Below are 19244 nucleotides of genomic sequence, written 5' to 3' on the forward strand. Positions count from 1 at the left end.
AGCGGAAGTCGCCTCCCTTCGTCTCTTCCAAGTACTACCTCTCTAACGCGAGAAACGAATATCAACCAGCTCCAGGGGAGGATGAACAGTTGGGTTGGACATCGGACTACTGCCGCGCCCGGGGGATTCGAACCCAGAGCGCGCGTGCTGGGGGATGGGGTGAATCATGGCCACTGACACAATCCACTGCTGTGTGGCAAACCATTCACAGATGTAGGAGAGAAATGCAGACACGATGAGAATGAATAATGCTAGAAGAAAATACAACAAAATTCTCGAGAATTAAACTCACATTTGAAGGAAATGTTTTAGCGTCTGGTTAATGATGAAAGTTGTACAAAAAGAAAACGGCGTTATGTAGTCATGAATGTTTAATGTACTCGTTAATGGGGAAGACGAGAGAAGCTATGGCGCGCAATGAAGATGGTACAGACAGAACAGCTGGCGAGAGAAGGAGATAGATGTTGGATAGTCTAGATGAAGGTGTGTGTGTGTGTGTGCGTGTGAGGTGAGTTTCCCACGAACGTGAGAAAATGAAACTGAAAGTGACGTAAAGAGAGAACCACGACGTCATTTTTCCTTTTCAGCGTCCTTTGGGAAAGAGCCTTTGGGGCGTAAATTAAAATAACAACAAAAAAAATTTACATGGACCTGTTACAGAAATGTTTAGATGTACGTTTTCACTCTATTAACGACGCTTCGCTGTGGGACGAAAGATTAAGGAAGAGTCCCGAAAGTTAGGCTGCAGATTACCAGAACTTTGAGGAAATACTGGAAGGTTATTTATGGGAGATGTCGCTCGCGTTGAGATCTGTTCTGGGAGGGTGAGCGGTCCGGCCTTGGCCACAGTAGGTTCGCTGGTGCGCTATATACATACACTACGATGGCTGAGCGGCTAGAGAGGTGGCACAACGAGTGTTTCTGATGGATAAAGCTGAGGTGCGGAGATCGAGTTTGGCAGGTGAGGCGTGAGATGTGAGGTAGTCTGAATGGGGGTAAAGTGACCCCCCCTCCTCCGCCAGGTTTCAGAGGTTGATAGACTTGAATATGGAGCAACGAGACGGGGGGTGTAGACACCGCGAGGGTATGGGTGTCAGGGATGTCGCGAATACTCTCAGAGTGTTGCGAGGTGAAGAGGAGGAGGAGGAGGAGGAAGAGGAGGAGGAGGAGGAGGAGGAAGGACGGAGTGGGGATGGAGGCGCGGGAGAGAGAGAGAGAAAGAGTGTGTGTGTGTGTGAGGGAGTACGCGTGTGTGTGAGTCAGGAGTATCGTAAGGAACGATAAATGGAGGAGTTAGGGAGGAGTTGTGGTGGTTTACCCTGCCTTGAAGGGGAGATGAAAGACACCTTTCAGGGAGTTCGGTAAAAGGCTTTGCATAGCCTCCCCACCTCAAAGGGTCTCTCGTATGATCCTTCACCACGATCCAATGTTCTCCAGTGCGACATTCAACACCAATATGTTTTCTACTCGTTAGATATTTTCCTACAATGTTTTTATCTTTTTTCCATCAATCTCTTATCTTTCCCGCTACTAATGTTCAATGTTTACCACAAACGTTTGGTGTTTCCTATTATGTTTAACATTCGCCAATAATAGTTCATCGATTTCCTACTAATTCCAGATGCCTATCACCAAATGTTCTGTCTTCTTACCAATATCACACCAAATTTATATTTCTTTACCAATGTTAGATATTCTCAACTGATGTTATATGTTTCCCTGCCAATGTTACATATTCTCTGCCAAAGGTCTATTGCTTCCCATCAGTGTCAGACGTCTGATACCAGTGGTTTATGTGTCCTAACGATGATGGATATTCTCCAATACCAATGATATTCTCTGTCTTACGATGTTAAATGTCATCCATCGTTTGGTTATGCTCCTTGCCGACTCTGAGCGTTTCACACAAATGTTTTATACATCCCATTAATGTTCAATAGTTTCATCAGAATACTTTTGTCTTCTATAAATGTTAAATGTTCACCACTGATGCTTTAATGTTTTTACTGGTGTTAGATTCACATCAATATTTCAAATACTTAATACACTGTCCTTAATGTTTATGATTCACACCAATGTTTATAACACGGTCCATAAATGTCTACGGTTCACAATAATGTTTAAACAATGTCCAGAAATGTTTATGCTTCACGCCAATGTTTTCTCTGTTTATGGTTATTACTTTCCTTGATTCCTTTTCTTATGGCATTTGGCAGAGTTTGATGTCTTTAATCCGCGGTTCATCTTCAGTGGTCGATATTTACTGCCAGTGCTAAATGACCGTTTCCCGCGTCGGCGAGGTATCTTCAGGAGCAGACGAAGAAAGGCCACATCTGCTCACATCCATCCTGAAATTGTCATGTGTGATGCACCGAAACCATAGTTCCCTATCCATATCCAGGTTCCACTGACCTTCCCGTGCCTTTCCATGGTCTACCCCGGGATGTTTCACATGCCCTGGTTCAGTCCAGTGAGAGTACGTCGCCAATTACTTTGTCTTGTGGCCATATATACGCCTTCTCTGACTGGCCACTTGACTTTCATGCTGCTATTCTTCCTCGTTTTTTTTTTTTATTTGGTCATATCCTTTGTCTCACGACCAGGTTCTCGCGTGACCACCTCGCGGGCTTCGAATGGCTATAGGGAATCCACCAGCTGTAAACACCACCAGCAAAGAGGAATTTCCCAAGAAAATGTTTTTGCGTAGTCGTGTACAGATCGGATAAAGATGGTGGGCTACGTTTTATATATTTACACATAGGCGCAAATCTATGCTCGCACGCGCGCGCACACACACACCACACACACACACACACACACACACACACACACACACACACACACAAACTTCTCGATGTCACTTCACATGAACCATTAAGCTGGAGGGAACGCGTTAATACCATCATCAAATCTTCCAGCTCTCGTCCCTATATATACACCGTCGACTCGAGACACTTAAAAGACTCCCTACACCTCTAACTGAAGATCATCTGTACAACTTATATTAATTCCCAGTCTCACCTGTTCCTCCTGCACCTGGTCTTCCTCTATATCCACAACACAAAAGGTATTACCGGAAGATAATTGAGGATAAGGAGTGTAAACCTAACATCGGTCCCTCTCACACAACCTAACAAGTAGCACTCGAAATATTTGACCTCCTGACTTCCCCATACCATCACATAAGACGTGGACGAAGCTGATGCACCATCCTCGCCACCGTCAGCTCCTGCCCATCAGAGATCCCTCGTCTCCGAGTTGCAGTACGACACTATTAGCAGCATCGAACCCATGCGTATAATCGTCTAGGTCGCTCTATAAACCTGCCTCATCCCAATCACTGTGAAGATGAATCATCAACCATTAAGGTGCCGATCCATTGTTCGTGTAAATTTAGACGCACTGTTAACCCCAAACCATTTGGCCATATCTCAACTGTCTATATTTAGTGTATTCTTTTCTGTACGTTCACAGTTTTGATGACAGATCATTCATCAGTCCGTTACCCAGCAGAATAATCATTATTATCATTATTATCATTATCATTGTCATCATCATTATCATCATCATTATCACCGTGTTTCTTCATCTTTTCTGTCATAATAACAGTAACTACCTCCCCACACCACAGTAGAATCCTGCATTCAGCCAGCAGCTCACATCACGTTCACATAACACACACATAAAAGATCTAACAACAAATGTTTTTTTTTCCAGCTTGCCATCCACCCACCAGCTGGAGACTCATCAGTAATTAAGGACGCGAATGTCGGTCCTGCCAACACAAGGGCGATCATTAATGCCTCCTACATCAAGCGGTGCACTGGTATTTTAGGGAACTTTTGGCCGATACGTGACAGATAAGAGCACCACTCACATCAGCATGAAGATAAGACACGGGATAACGGACGGGATGCAAGACTGAGGTCGTCATGGAAACGTTCAATTATCGTTACGTTTATCTTACTTATCGTTTACCAGTGGGTGGGACAGACCTCTCACCATTGATGCTTCACCCTCCTTCACCCTCTTCATCAACTGATACTGTACTGCCTACATCCGCTTAACTGTCTAATTTCCATTACACTTTTTCTCTCACTGCCTCCGTGTCTGTGTCTCCGACAAGGGGGCAGGAGGACAAACACCTGACTAACCACTTCCTGAAGTTTGGAACACTTAGCTTAACATCAGGTCACTCTAAAAGCTCTTCCTCGATTACCTGTGACTCTTTCTTTGAATACTAAGATAGGACACAGCTTATTAGCTGCACTTCTTCTTCAGTATCCTCCGTGTACTGTGACTGGTCTTGGAGGAAGAGTTTATGAAATGATTCAGGTTCGTGCAAGATGGATTTTGAGGTTACAAACCTCGCATGTTCAGATGGTCTGAATTCTTCGACGCTCGTCTTGTTTTGCGGAAAACCGTACCTCTCTCTCTCTCTCTCTCTCTCTCTCTCTCTCTCTCTCTCTCTCTCTAGACAGCTGGCGTCAGGCAAGCCACCTACCAGGCACGTTCCTACACGCTAGAGAGAGTCGAGTGACGACGGCTGCAATGACTGTCAGTTCTCCTCCTCAGCCCAGATCGCTGTGCCTTTTCCTCCTGCGTCACCCACACGAGGGGGTGTATTGGCGCATCCAGTGCACACACACGCACACACACACACACACACACACACACACACTGCATCTCGCACACACCACCTGACAACATGTACACCTCACACAACTCCAATTACTCTCATCTCGGTGGGTATCCCTGGGGTTAGCGCTACGCTCTAGCGCTCTCTCGTGGCCGGATCTCAACGCACGTACTCGTGAGGTAGGCACGCTCTCTCCCCATACAGACTCTCTAGGCATGGCTACCATCATCTCCTCATCCTCTGCTTCATCCTTTCTCTCCATAATTAGGTCCTGTTTGCCTGGAAGTTTGGCCTCACACTGTGTCAGGTACAAGTATAAACCACACTGTATGGTGCCGTATTTACTTAGCGTAGGTGGCCAGGAAAGAATACAGCATAAGTACACTTTAATTCTTTTTACTGCCGTGTTAGACCACGGCGCACACACACGCACACACACACACACACACACACACACACACACACACACACACACAGGCTTAAGCGGCGTGGTGATTAGCATCGCTGACCATTAGTAAACATGGGCCCTCCCAGGTTCGGGTCCGCAAGAGTTTAAACCCTGGGCGCGGCAGTCGACCCACAGTCGACACAGGTGTTCATCCTTCCCTCGGGGCTGTTCGTTTAATGGGTGGCAGGCTTAGGCTGTGTGTGTGTGTGTGTGTGTGTGTGTATGTGTGTGTGTGTGTGTGTGTGTGTGTGTGTGTGTGTGCTTACTTAACAGTAATTACCTTTACTGTATGAGGAGGGAGTTACACCTCCGTGCCACCCACAATCTCCTAAACATACCCTACCATCATACATCTTCAGCTTACGTAAGAAGTATATATATATATATATATATATATATATATATATATATATATATATATATATATATATATATATATATATATATATATATATATATATATATATATATTTATATATATATATATATATATATATATATATATATATATATATATATATATATATATATATATATATATATATATATATATATATATATATATTAAGCACGACTGTACTTCACGTATAATATCAAAATAACACGACGTGAGTTTTACCGTTTTCTGTGGAGTTTACAAGTAAACAAACTTGGAAAGCATCTTTGTTACGGTGAGGCAAGGCGTAGCGGCGGGACATTAAAGTTGTGCACGACTCAAACGGATGTTAATTATGTTAATAGTTCCTGTTAATGTTAATGACGAAAGTTTATAGCTCGAGAGTTCCCGGGGATTTTAAGATTTATGTTAATGATTTCCAAACAAGGTCTGGGGGTCGCAGGACGAACGCTCATCTTCAAGGTGTGTGTGTGTGTGTGTGTGTGTGTGTGTGTGTGTGTGTGCCGCCGCCGGGGGAGCTGACCCGTATACGTCGCCCCTTGTCTTGCGGGGGTCTCTCTCTCTCTCTCTCTCTCTCTCTCTCTCTCTCTCTCTCTCTCTCTCTCTCTCTCTCTCTCTCTCTCTCTCTCTCTCTCACACACACACATTCTTTCCTCTCCCTGACACCAGTGTAACAGCTCTAAGCCGACCTCGCAAAGCTTACGAGAGAAAATGAACTCTTTTTAAGTTTACGGAACCGTGTGTGTGTGTGTGTGTGTGTGTGTGTGTGTGTGTGTGTGTGTGTGTGTGTGTGTGTATGTGTGTGTGTGTGTGTGGATCACGGCGAGGACTTCTGTGCTCGCTATTTCGCTCTAATGTCTTCCTTACCTCCAATGCAATCCCAGCCGGCCGCAAAACGCTTATTTTAGCGACTTGTGTACCAAAATGAAAGCAAAGGCGACATAACAAAACCGTGGACGCTCAAGAAAATATAAGACGCATCTTGGATCAGGGAAGACTGCAGAGTATAGCGCAGTTAAATGGCACCGTGTGTTAAAGTCTCTTCTTGTCGGGATGTTAATGATGTACAGGTCGAATATATATCATACCTCATCCTTTTAATATGGAGGTACAGATCGAATATTCTGTATACCATGCCCAAGTAATATTTGGCGAGATCGAATACTCTGCATCACGCCCAAATGATATGACGGAATATTTTGTGCCATGTTTTAATGATGTGGAGGTCGAATATTCTGTGCCATGCTGTCGTAATATGATGAAGAGGTGCGATATTCTGCACCACACCAGAGCAATCTGATGTACATATTGAATATTCTGCACGGTAGCTTAGCAATATTCTGGAGAGATCGGAATATTCTGCCCAGGGCAATATGATGGACAAGATCGGATATTCTGTGCCACGCCCTTGTTCCATGACGTACCGAGGCAATGTTTTTGGTACTGTGTCCCAAAAATGACAAAATCATACACGTATATAAATCATTGCGGGGGAAAATAACAAGACCAACTTTTATTACATAGTAATAATTATGGATTCCCTCATTAGTACGTCATGAAAATAAAATAAAAAAAAATTTAAAACAAAATGTTTTTTTTCCCCCTCCACGTCCAGCTCATTGACATTAGCATAAATAAACATTTATCAATGGCGTTAAATGCTGGCATGAACATGATTAATAAATATTGATGGCGTCAAACCAGCAGTGACACGTCTGGAAATAACTACATCTCATCCCAGGAACGTTGTTGGAGCGAGGGAGGAACACGATGCCACCCACCTCCCATCTTGACAACATCTGGAGAGAGAGAGAGAGAGAGAGAGAGAGAGAGAGAGAGAGAGAGAGAGAGAGAGAGAGAGAGAGAGAGAGAGAGAGAGAGAGAGAGAGAGAGAGAGAGAGAGAGAGAGAGAGAGAGAGAGAGAGGTGTGTGTGTGTGTGTTGCCTGAGGAGGTCAGCATCAGTTCGCCGGGGGACACATTATGCTGTCCAGCTCGTACACATTAGACGCCCCACACCACCACCACCACCACCGCTGCTGGGTCACCCCTGACAAATGACCGCTCTCCTCCTCCATCCCACACGACCATCTGTGCTAATTTTCGTGTGTATATATATATATATATATATATATATATATATATATATATATATATATATATATATATATTTTTTTTTTTTTTTTTTTTTTTTATACTTTGTCGCTGTCTCCCGCGTTTGCGAGGTAGCGCAAGGAAACAGACGAAAGAAATGGCCCAACCCCCCCCCCCATACACATGTACATACACACGTCCACACACGCAAATATACATACCTACACAGCTTTCCATGGTTTACCCCGGACGCTTCACATGCCTTGATTCAATCCACTGACAGCACGTCAACCCCTGTATACCACATCACTCCAATTCGCTCTATTTCTTGCCCTCCTTTCACCCTCCTGCATGTTCAGGCCCCGATCACACAAAATCCTTTTCACTCCATCTTTCCACCTCCAATTTGGTCTCCCTCTTCTCCTCGTTCCCTCCACCTCCGACACATATATCCTCTTGGTCAATCTTTCCTCACTCATTCTCTCCATGTGCCCAAACCATTTCAAAACACCCTCTTCTGCTCTCTCAACCACGCTCTTTTTATTTCCACACATCTCTCTTACCCTTACGTTACTTACTCGATCAAACCACCTCACACCACACATTGTCCTCAAACATCTCATTTCCAGCACATCCATCCTCCTGCGCACAACTCTATCCATAGCCCACGCCTCGCAACCATACAACATTGTTGGAACCACTATTCCTTCAAACATACCCATTTTTGCTTTCCGGGATAATGTTCTCGACTTCCACACATTTTTCAAGGCTCCCAAAATTTTTTTCCGCCCCCTCCCCCACCCTATGATCCACTTCCGCTTCCATGGTTCCATATATATAAATATATAATATATATATATATATATAAATATATATATAAATATATATATTTATATATATATATATATATATATATATATATATATATATATATATATATATATATATATATATATATATATATATATATATATATATATATATATATGACCATCGTGGTGTAGTGGATAGCGTTCCCGACTGTGACGCATTCACGGGCCGCCCTGGGTCAAGCGCATAGGTTCGAAATCTGGTTGCGGGAGTCGGGCCACGGTCAACCAAGCTGTTTATCCACCCCTAAGGGTTGTGTGTGTGTGTTATATTTTTTCAATGTACTTAATCGCCGTCACTCGCGTCAGCAAGGTAGCGCAAGGAAACACGAAAGAATGGTCCAAACCACCCACATACAAATGTATATAAACGTCCACACAGGCATATATACATACTTATACATTTCAACGTATACATACATATACATACACAGACACATACATATATAAACATGTATATATTCATACTTGCTGCCTTCATCCATCCTTGTCGCCACAAGTGAGATGAAGGACTAACATTTTGAAAAGGAAGTAGACACAGATGTTCGATTTGCAAACAAGAGATAATCAAAGGTGTGGGTGAGCCTCAGCAAACACAGAGACACAAACACACACCTACCTAGTACCAATCTGAGTACGCTAACACGTCAAGACAAATGGGACCTTATCTATCACACTGTTACGAGGTGATTAGATGAGGTGGTTATTAGATTTCTCGTTTAGGATCGGTTGGAGGGGAGATGACTGCGTACGTTAGGAACGTACTTTATATTATGGTCGACACCACCTTGCTCCACGGCTGACGGATGGACGGAGGCACAATGGGTGGATCAGCCAGAGAGAAGACTTATGAGGGGAATCTATATAGGCATGCAAATTAAGAGGGTGGGTTGGGGATGTAGAGAGGTAGGGGAGAGGTGATGTGTTTCTTGAGGGGAGGTGGTGAATTTGTTAGTCTGGGAGAGTTGGATATCAGAGATGGTGGTGTCGGAGAGCTGGAGATTAGAGATGGCAGGCAATGTTGGAGTGTTTGGGTGGTTAGAGAAGGTAGGGTTGATGTGTTGGAGATTGACAGATGGTAATGTGAGGGGCAGGAGGTGTGTTTGATTTTAGAGGTAAACGGGTGTTGGAGTGTTGGAGATTAGAGATCGCGTTGTGGAAGTGCTGGAGATTAGAGATGGTGGTGTGGAAGTGTTGGAGATGAGAGGTGGCCATGTGAGACTGTTTGGGGATGAGATGTGGGAAAGCGGAGACAGTGTGGTAATGTGAAGGTAACAATATGGTAATGTGAGGGGTAACACTGTGGGGAAGATGTACACCACATTATGGGAAAATGGAGGTGGTAATACAGGAGGTGGATATGATCATGTGCCAGAAAGATGCTGGAATGGGGGATAATGGAAGAAAGAGCGTGGAAGAATGAGTATACTTTGAGGGAGAGTGATGTGGTGAAAGTGCGGGAGATCAGATGAGGTACTTAGAGAGAGGGGTGTGAAAATGAGGTAAAGAGAATATAATGAGGAGAGAGAGAGAGAGAGAGAGAGAGAGAGAGAGAGAGAGAGAGAGAGAGAGAGAGAGAGAGAGAGAGAGAGAGAGAGAGAGCGTTGACGGTATAATGTGAGGGAGAATGATGGGTGAGCGTACGGGAGAGTGATGTTAATGGCACCGGTGAGAGATGGGAGAGTGAGGGAGTGCAAGGGGGGGGGGAGAATATAGTGATATGGAGGTGAAAATGTGAGCGATGGTACATGTAAATATCATATCATGAGGTACACTAAATCAGGTACGGGAGCATACGCTGTGGCAACGCGATGAGGCGACCCCAATCTCGGGAGACCCCGAACTTGGGAATCCTCGCTGCAGACGCGAAGGTAACAACAACCCCACCACCCTCCTCAGCGGGAGTGATCGACTCGCTGTGACCACAACCATCTTCCTCCTCGTCACGGTGGCCTCTACCTGGGAAGGGTTCCCTTCAACACGAACTATGGCCGAGTATGACCTGCCGTTGAGAAGGTCAGACAGAAGGGCCAGAGTGCCGCCCTTGGACGCTGCAGGGAACCAAGCTTCTTGTAAAAGGATAAGACTCCACTGCCACGATGATGCGTGGACACGTACTGCTACAGAACTTCGTTTGTCTTGTCGAGTCGACATGAGGCTCTCAGGTCTCAGTCGCAGGGTACGACAGGAGACGACTCCCGAGCCTTACACACACACACACACACACACACACACAAACTACGACGCAAGACCTTGTCGTGTAAGGACGTGTTTTATCGGACCTGTCGCCGTCGTGGACCTCACCTGCTGGGAAACGGAAGCCATGATGATTCTGTTGTCCTCTCCGCATGGTCGCAGACATCAGACAACGCCATGGAACACATACCTACACGTTCGTCCTCGTCATAATGCTGGAGATCACCGAGGAAGGTCTTGTTATCATCAAAGGACAAGCGAAGTCTTCCCTTGGTAATACACGATCAGGAACAGTGAGCGATGACATCGCCGGCTCCTGCCGACTCCATGTGCCGACCATCGCTAGACGGTGTCAGTACCATTTTCTATCTTGTCTTAGCACTGCTGCCAACCAGCACTACGACCGCTGCTGGTGCTGCTGCCACGAACCAACATTGATCACCGTCACGCCGTCGCTATACCATCCACACGAACACCACCCTCAGGACCATCGTTCTCAAGAGTGCCCTCATCCCCCACCGCTAGCGCCACACCATCACCCCAACACCACAGTCTCCACCGTTCGTCATCACCACCACTGCCACGGCCATTACTACCATCACCACCAGCTCCGCCATTCCCCTCGCGGCCCTGATAACTCAACAACTTCTGGTCTAGATTAAAAATAAACTTCGCCGCTGACCCGAGTTTTCTCAAGCTTGGCTCTGTTCCTCTTCTCCACCTTGTCGGTCGAGTTTCACCCCGACATGGAAACATCCCATTCGTAAATAATAATCTTCTTACTCGCTCCGCAAACGAGCCATCGTCACCTGCAGCGCCAGAGGCACGAAAGCCACCACCGATCTACTATACTCGTGAGGGGTAGGTCATCCCGCCACACGAATGCTCGGGACGGAGGAAGATATTGTGGCTTTTGAACTCACATTGCTCAGCAGGGAACGAGGAGATAAGCCTTTGGTCAGGAGACGGTGGCGGGAGGACCCCCTGGGGTCGCGGTCTGACGGTGGCGGGAGAGAGGAAGCCTGACGTCGCGGTCAGCTAGTTGTGTACGCACGCGCGTCGTCAGCTCCCACAGGGCATTGTTGAGGTGGGCTGACGTTACGGCCAAGGAGCTTGGCACGTGACGCGAGGCTGTCATGATCAGCAAGGTATATATTATGGTCACCACACTTGACCAGTGCTGTGTCCGAAGGGGTCGGCTGCCTCACTCTGTCTAGATGGTGGTATTTCATTTTTTTGCACGACTCTCTTCTCCGTGTCTCTCTGCCTTCTTTTTTTTTTTTGTGTGTGTGTCTTCCGCTCTTCCTCCCTAACTATCCTACTTACTCTCTCTCTCTCTCTCTCTCTCTCTCTCTCTCTCTCTCTCTGCATCGTCTCACCCACATCACTTCCGCCTTCCTCTCTCGCTGGACCCCGGCAATCTTACCACCTCCCCCCCCCCCCCCACACACACACACACACACACACACACACACACACACACACACACACACACAGACTGTCAGCCACCGCCGCTGGCCCCCCAGGCAGAGGCTGCTCTGCTGGGCGAGAGCATAACGTCCTCAGAAATCCCTGGAACACAAAGACGATCCTCCAAGCCGTCCTCGGAGTAAGAGGGGCGTCTTGAAGTCCAGTAAGGAGGAGGTTGAGCTCAGGCACGCACACACACACACACACACACACACACGCAGCCACTAAATCATTCCCAACATGACTCTTTTACTAATGAGCTCAGTGTAATCTGCATAATAATTCTTGGGGAATGCGCTCCATGACGTCTTCAATGCCTGATAACATTTATTTACGGTTTGTGTATACAGCTCTGTATTCTATCTTACAGTATAATACTACATACGTCCCAATTATGATCGTCCTGTATCAAATACTGTATCTCCTCCTTATTCCCCGGATTCAACCAGACGTCTTCGTATGCAAAAATATGCAGATGTGAATCCAGACTAATACGTATAACTTTTCATCTCGTGAAATTGTAAAACGTGATATTACAGTTCACATGATTCACTGTACATGGTTACTTTATCCACACATCCTACTGCAAGACGAAACAGACTTTAGCGAGAGCAAGGCGGGAGGATAAGGTCAGTCTGATGGTGGAAGGCGCATTTGATTTTTGATTTTTGCCGCATCTGCTGCAAAGTTTACTACGCATCTTGCGGACAGTGTCGCAAAAGAGGATGCAGAGTGTGCAAAAAGATCCAGGAACTTAGGAGCCCCAATAAGTGAAATACACGATTTGGAAAAGGTGTGTATAAGGCGAGGAAGAAATCCCTAGCTACATAATCAAATAAAGATTATCACACAGCAGAAGTCTTCAACCCCCCCCCCCCCCCACTCCCCTTTAGAACTTTATTACAGAATACGTATGAAAAAAAAAAATCTCGATAATGTTTCTGGTAACCGTTCACCTTTATAAAAGCAACCTGTAATTTGAGAGATGAAAATGGAAATTTCTTTTTAAGAAGAAAAGAAGAAAAAAAAAAAAACTGATTTTAATTCGACCGTCAGAACCTACGATAAACTCTGGGGGGAAAAAGTTATGATTAGGAAGTCGCTTGACAAGATTATCATCTTACGAACGATGGTGACGAAGTCTGATTGAGGAAACGGGATGGGAGCCAGCCAACAGCCACGCAACAGGATCTGCCTCGCGCCTCCGAGGCAATTATAAGTTTCCCTGTTTTCAATATCTGGCCAAGGGTTTTTTTTTTTCTTGGGAAAAGCAATGAATACTTAAAAACCGAAATTTGTTTATTCATACGACGGGCGTGTTGGTGTGGGCGAATGTAGCGACGTTTTAGACATTTCTTGTCGTCATTTTGGACAACCAGACGTTACGACACCCCCTTGATGTCGTGAGTATGGTCCAGTCCCTCCGCTGCCACGATCACCTGGTGACAAGTGTTCGGGAGGAGTTCGGTAGCACTGTGTTTTCGGTGTCTGGCGAACTCGTCACGGGACAGATCACCTCCAGACGGAGGGATAACCATATACCAAGGGTAATTTACCCCCTGACGGATCTCAGTGGGACGATTTACCAGCGGTGAATCGGATATCGAACTGACTTCGAACAGTTCGCCACTAAAAAAATTTGCGACCGAACAGCAGCAGCAGTAGCACTAGTAGTAGTAGTAGTAGTAGTAGTAGTAGTAGTAGTAGTAGTAGTAGTAGAGTAGCAGCAGGAGCAGCAATAGTACTAATAGTAGCAACAGTAATAATAGTAGTAGTAGTACTAATAAAAGGAGAGTAGCAAGAGTAGTAATGCAGCAACCTGCAATTGCAGAAGTGGCAACTGACGAGAGGAATTGCAGCATCTGCTGAAAACAAGAGGCATCGATTGCAACAGAGGCAGCTACAGCAAGAGACACAACAAGAACAGTAACATCTATCAGCAACGGCAACAGATGGGGGAAGCAACAGGAACAAGACGAGCAACGCCACCAAAAGCAGCAGTGACAGCAGGAGTAACGGCAGATAACAGGGAGACTCACCTGCAACAGCAACATGAGCAGCAACAAGAGCAGTGTGAAAGGAAAGCGTTATCACAACAGCTCACGTAACAGCAGCAGCAGCAACAGGAACAAGAACAGGAACAACAGAGACACCAATAACAATGACATCACCAGCAACAAACACAACAACAGCAGAGACTACAGTGGCAGCAACAACAACAACAACAACAAAAGCAACAACAGCAGGACGCAACAGCAGCAGTAAAGACATCAGCAGGAGCGTCAGCGAGAGTGGCCCCCTCTCATCCGTCCAGCCAATGCCCGTAACGTGTCGTACCCCCGAGCGCTATATCAGTCCAGCTATGAAGCAAACGAACCTCAGGCCTCACGTCGAGAATGAGGAGGAGGGGGAAGTGTGGGGGGGGTTCAGGCCAGTTGACGAAGTGGCATCCATACACAACACAGGGGCCAGCCACCAGTGGCGACCGCCCGACACCAGAGGCAACACTTGACCCTCAGCAACGAGAAACCTTTCCCTCCATCAAAGCTCACGATGATACAGCCCCCGACTCTCCCATTGTCAGCCTGTTACATCTGTCCTCCCCCTCGTCTTCATCTTCATCTTCCATAAGGATATGAACCTTTCTTGACTCTTGGTTGTCCACGCTCATCACAGACTGAACCCTATGAAGACGCGATTCGTATCCTCATTCAACGAATACCTGAACTCTGGTGACTGAAACGAATCCTGTTCGAAGCTTGAGTGGTTCGAACATAATACTTTGGAGAATGGACTGACAGCATGCTGATGATGGCTTAACGCGGAGAGAGAGAGAGAGAGAGAGAGAGAGAGAGAGAGAGAGAGAGAGAGAGAGAGAGAGAGAGAGAGAGAGAGAGAGAGAGAATCATGTCAGACTGTACGAAACCAAAAGGAATGTTCTCTTTTTACTAAAGCTGGATAATCGAAAAGCTTATCTGGCTGGGCTAACACAGCGGAGCAAATCACGAATTACGAGAACCACGCCGTCAGGATCGTGGCAAGGGCAAGATGGGGGAGGCAGAACCCCTCGACCTTTTAAAGTTAAGCAAGTGTGGCGGGATACATTCATCATGACCAACACCTCTGTCGGCCGAGCTCACCGAATCAATAGCCATCAGGCTGGTCCTCGGTCCAGCGTCGCGAGATTACACACTTGCAGGAACTTAAGACAATACGAAGAGCAACGCGAAAATGTTGCCGAGGTTCGTCCATCACATCTTCCCTTCTTTTCGTCTTTTATGTTATGAAGCATAACCTTCTCTGATGTGTTCCCTACATCGCCGGCCCTTGAAACACATCCATAAAGGGGTTTGCCACAAATGGCCAGACTATATATATATCATAATACGGGAATACTGATAAGATGATGTGGCCGACTAAGGAGGCCCCTTCACACTAGTACACGACGTGCAGGAGGCAGTTCCCATAAAAAACCGCTGGATGTATAGTTCCCTTCAAAAGCCACTGGACGTAGAGTTCCCATCAAAAAACCACTGGACGTACAGTTCCTATCAAAAACCACTGGACGTAGAGTTCCCATCAAAAACCACTGGACGTACTGACACTATGGAAGTTCCCTGACATTAAAACGCCCCATCACAGCCTCACGGTCGGCGCTCATGTAGTCAACCTTGAGGTCGCAATTTCACCAGCAGTAACATCCAGTGGACACATCAAACAACCGTCCAAAGTCGACGTACAAGATATGAATGATCTCATTCCTGTACCGCATCAGACATCCTCCTCCCAAATACCTACGCTTATGAAAATAGAACCTACATTGGTAAATGGATCAGAAGCCAGTTAGATACCAGAGCTCTGTGGTAAAAGCTTTTGTGAAATTTCCGAAGAAGGAGTGGGAATGTGTATCTTTAGCCTCGAATATATACGTAAGGGCAAAGGTAAAAACGGATGTGTGGTTCCAAGAAAGATCTCAGAAAACTAAGACGTTTAGCAGTGTACTGTGGTGAAGATACAGGAGGCGCCCCATCCAGCCAACTTCTGAAAGGTATACGAAATCAGGAAACAAGTGTAGCACGGTAAGAACGGAGGAACAAAACACAAAAAACTGAAAAAAATAATGTGTTCGAGGGAAGGATACAGACCCAAAAACTTTCCATAAATCGACCAGGAGTAAATTGTTAGTAAAAGAGCAGCTAATCAGGTTAAGGGATTCTGAAATACTACCCGAATGAGAGGGAACAAATTACCCACGTCATGGAAGCCCTCTCGAAATGGTCGTGGTCACCAGCAGCATACCGCAGGGACCAGTGCTGAAACCACAGCTCTTCTTGATCTGTGTAAATGACTTACCAGAGGGACTGGTGGATGTCATGTCCCAAAGGAAGTAAAATGTGAAGAGGATTGCATCGTCTTACAAGGAGACCGAGAGAAAAATCTAAAGTTGGTCTGAATGCCCGTTTGATGAAAGTTCATCCCCAGTAAATGCAACGGAGCACAGCAACAGATGGCCTCACTGCGAATATCATCCAGTAGGATATATGGTGCAGGAACCTGTGTGTAAGTGGGACGAGAAAGTCGACCTCATACCTAATCTGTCACCAGATCCTCCATCTTTGGAGAATTCCACTCGAGACAAACTGTTTGGTAGCAAACACTACTAAAGATGCAATGATGTACAGGTATAAGGAAATATTCAGTTACATGTTCACATGGTACGTGTATTAAGCCTCGAGTAACATCTCACGTCTGGTCACAGCAGTTAAAGAACCACAGAACATTAACAAAGAGAAGGTCCACAGGAGGGCAACATAGATGGTACTAGGTTTACGTAAAAGGACAGCTCAATGACGTCAGCAATGACCGGTTCAACGAAAAATTAAAGGCAGAATAACCAGAGGTCGTAACATGAAACTGAGCTTAAGTCAGAAAATAAAAAAAAAAAGATACTTTTACAGTCTAACACACGAGGATGAATGGAATGAGTGAATGCTGCCAGGCATAACAGTTGTTTGAATGGCTGTATGATGATGGAGAGAGATCAAGAGATATAGCTGTACCAGTGTAGACTACCCTCTTGTTGCTGAAGACGTAAGTGATTTTACATTTGATCCGTTATGTTAGTCTCTGGGGATGAGCTACCAACGCCCTGATCAAGACCCTCTCATTAAGGATTTTGAGCGATCGGGCCCTGAACATGCAGGAGGGTGAAAGGCATGCAAGGAATAGAGTGAATTGGTACGATGTGGTATTCTGGGGTATACTCTCGTTTTGAATTTTCCAAAAGAGGGAACAGAGAAGGGGTCAAGTGGGGATATTCCCTCTAAGGCTCGATCCACTGTTCATAACGCTACCTCGCTTACGCGGGAAATGGCGAATATGTAAAAAGAAAAAAAAAAAAAAAAACAATATATATATATATATATATATATATATATATATATATATATATATATATATATATTAGTTTTATACATAATCACTGCTTCCCGCGTCACCGACGTAGCGACTCTTGGTTACACACATTCAGATACTCCGATCTGAGCCTTCGAGGAGGATGAGCACTCCCCACTTGACTCCTGTTTCCCTTTTTGGAAATCGAAATACAAGGACGGGGGGTTTCCAGCGCCCCACTGCCGCTCCCTTTAGTCGCCTTGTACGACACGCAGGGAATACGTGGGAATTATTCTTTCTCCCCTATCCCCAGGGATAATATATATATATATATATATATATATATATATATATATATATATATATATATATATATATATATATATATATATATATTCCTATGTGATCATTACACTTTCGTGTAATGATCACATCATCAGGGGAAAGACAAGAGAGAAATATAAGTCAGTTGATATATAAACCCAAGCCAAAAGCAGGTACCTAATTTATCGACCAAGCACCAAGAGAAGATGAACAGCTGGACTGACTGTGGACTGACAGCCGCAACTCAGGATTCGAACACATGCGCTCGACCCCAGGCGGGCCCCTGAATGCGTCACGTGTCCCATTTTCTCGCTCGTAGGGTCAGCCTAGACCTAAGGAAGGAAATTATCTCCTCAACGGATCACATATACCCAAAATATCTATCATCTCACGTGATCGTAAAATCAAATAGACTACTGAACTACCCAGCCCCAAATAGACTGCTGGACTACCCAGCCCCAAATAGACTACTGAACTACTCAGCCCCAAACGACGAACGATGAAGATTCCCCAAAATATGGGACTGAAAAGCCAGGCCGTCATGTATGGTAAAACCTTCTCAATCACGGAGGACCAACACACCCGTGAGCCCTGACCCGTCCCCAGTTTCTGCTCTGGACAAATAATTCAGGACCACAAAAGGTGAGGCAGAAAATTAATAAAAAAAAACGGTTGTAAATGAACAAACGGTAGTGGCAACAACAGTGGCAACAGAAAGGATGTCATGAACAATAACGGCGTAAGAGAAAAAACGGTAACATCAGAGGCGGGAGCTGGAGGAAGAAACGGTAAAAAACAACAGTATGACGATCGACAACCACAACCGTGGCAGCATAAACAAGACCAACAGTAACAACAGAGGCAACAGTAACAACAGAGGAAACAGCAATCATTAACAGCGAGAACAGAATCAACACCAAACAGAAACAGGACAACAGACCAAAAAATATATACAAACATGAGCACCGAAAACGGCCACCAGAACTGACCAATTACAACAGCAACAACAACAGGAGAAGGAACTATACTCAAACAGTAACAACAGTACAAGCAACGGAGGGTACAACGGCGACTGCAGTTACGGCAGTGTGGGGGGGTGGGGGGGGGGGGGGTGGAAATGACAGCAGCAGCATCAGTAATGAGGGTCCAGCAACGGACAACACGCCAGTTATGAACAAACTTTCAAATGGAAGTTGACAAAGCTCAACACGCAGCGTTAACCCCCGAGGCCAGGGGGATGAAAGGTGGGGGGGCGGCGCCCCTTTCATAATAAGCCAGTCCACTCCATGTGGCGCGGGCGGGCTGGCAGCTTCGACGCGCTCGGCGCATCTACCGATGGAGAGAGAGAGAGAGAGAGAGAGAGAGAGAGAGAGAGAGAGAGAGAGAGAGAGAGAGAGAGAGAGAGAGAGAGAGAG

This window comes from Panulirus ornatus, chromosome 1 (assembly GCF_036320965.1).
Source record: "Panulirus ornatus isolate Po-2019 chromosome 1, ASM3632096v1, whole genome shotgun sequence".
Classification (NCBI taxonomy): Eukaryota; Metazoa; Arthropoda; class Malacostraca; order Decapoda; family Palinuridae; genus Panulirus; species Panulirus ornatus.